The sequence below is a fragment of the Salmo salar genome, chromosome 05, assembly GCF_965601325.2.
Source record: "Salmo salar chromosome 05, fSalSal1, whole genome shotgun sequence".
NCBI classification, from domain to species: domain Eukaryota; kingdom Metazoa; phylum Chordata; class Actinopteri; order Salmoniformes; family Salmonidae; genus Salmo; species Salmo salar.
The window spans coordinates 73977501-73979283 of NC_138295.1; the positions used below are offsets into that span (position 1 = coordinate 73977501).

Consider the following 1783-nt stretch of genomic DNA (forward strand, 5'->3'; position numbering starts at 1 on the left):
TCTGTGGCCTCTCCTCAGCCTGGCATGGATCTCCTTCAGCTGTTGTATGGGAGCTGCAGTCTTCACCCTCAACTCTTACACCAAGACCATCATCGAGCTGCGACACAAACAGAGGCTCCGATTGGAGGAGGCCCGCGCCGCCAGCCACGCCCCTCCCTACGATGAGGTGGTCACCGGGGGCGGGCTCTACTCTGTCAGCGGCCTATTGCAGTGCCCAGACGGGATGATTGACGTGGCGTGGGCGCCTGACGGGACCGTGATGGGGGTGGGGGAACGGGGATGTACCAACTCTGGTGTTGGTAGGAGGGTGTGGGCCAGAGGGCTGTGAGGACTGTGAGAGAGAGATGGATGAGATGGAGGAGGCCATGGAGAGGGAAAGAGCTGATTCGCCCTGTTAATATGTGATGGGTGGGGCTAAAGAGAACAGAGGAGGACTATGGGTAATGTAGTCACTTTACAGGTACAGTATATGCACCTTGAGCTCTCAAGATGGAAAGAGTGAGACAAAGAAAGAGTGAGACAGAGAAAGAGTGAGACAGAACTTGATGGACATGGGACACAGGAACTGTGTTGGCTGTAAGAGCTACAGTATCCCCTCTCTGACATTTAACAGAGATCACCTTGACATACATGGTTCGGGCTAACACTCCTCACATTGTCATTCATTAATACAATAGTGCCTAATGGTAAGGGATTGTTATACAGTATTGTTATACAGTATACAGTATGTATGTAAATGTATCCATGTTAGAAATAGTTTTACCATAAGTATCCGATACTTTCTGAACTTTGTAAAACATGCTTTTCACTTTGTCTGAATGGGTCCCGTTCTGAATCTGTAAAATAAACAATAATCTCTGTGTCAATCTGAAGTGGAACTGATGTTATTCATGCAGTCTCAGCCCTCCTTCCCCCTCCTCTCCTATAGGAGACATCGACCATATCTGCATTTCTCTATCTGTCTGTGGTACCTCTACTGTAGATCTCTCTATCTGTCTGTGGTAGCTCTACTGTAGATCTCTCTGTATTTCTCTATCTGTCTGTGGTATCTCTACTGTAGATATCTCTGTATTTCTCTGTCTGTGGTAGCTCAACTGTAGATCTCTCTGTATTGCGCTATCTGTCTGTGGTATCTCTAGTGTACATATATCTGTTTTGCTCTATCTGTCTGTGGTAGATATACTGTAGATCTCTCTGTATTTCTCTATCTCTCGATGGGGAGCTATGCTGTAGATCTCTTTGTATTTCTCTGTCTGTGGTACCTCTACTGTAGATATCTCTGTATTTCTCTGTCTGTGGTACCTCTACTGTAGATATCTCTGTATTTCTCAATCTCTCTGTGGTAGCACTACTGTACATATATCTGTATTGCTCTATCTGTCTGTGGTAGCTATACTGTAGATCTCTCTGTATTTCTCCATCTCTCTATGGGTGGCAATACTGTAGATCTCTCTGTATTCTCTATCTGTCTGTGGTATCTCTACTGTAAATATCTCTGTATTTCTCTGTCTGTGGTAGCTCCACTGTAGATCTCTCTGTATTGCTCTATCTGTCTGTGGTAGCTCTACTGTAGATCTCTCTGTATTTCTCCATCTCTCTATGGGGAGCTATGCTGTAGATCTCTCTGTATTTCTCTGTCAGTCTGTGGTATCTCTACTGTAGATATCTCTGTATTTCTATATCTCTCTGTGGTAGCTCTACTGTAGATATCTCTGTATTTCTCTGTCTGTGGTAGCTCTAATGTAGATATCTCTGTATTTATCAACTCCCTGTGGTAGCTCTA

General features: G+C 44.8%; 1 pseudogene across 1 annotated transcript in view; it reads left to right on the forward strand.

The window, feature by feature from the left end:
• LOC145879462 (germ cell-specific gene 1-like protein) overlaps window positions 1–866 on the forward strand; it is a 5323-nt pseudogene extending 4457 nt beyond the window's left edge. Inside the window, exon 6 of the transcript XR_014392260.1 lies at window positions 19–866. The product of XR_014392260.1 is annotated as a germ cell-specific gene 1-like protein (transcript). The remainder of the gene's footprint in view (window positions 1–18) is intronic.
• Window positions 867–1783: the final 917 nt, after the last annotated feature.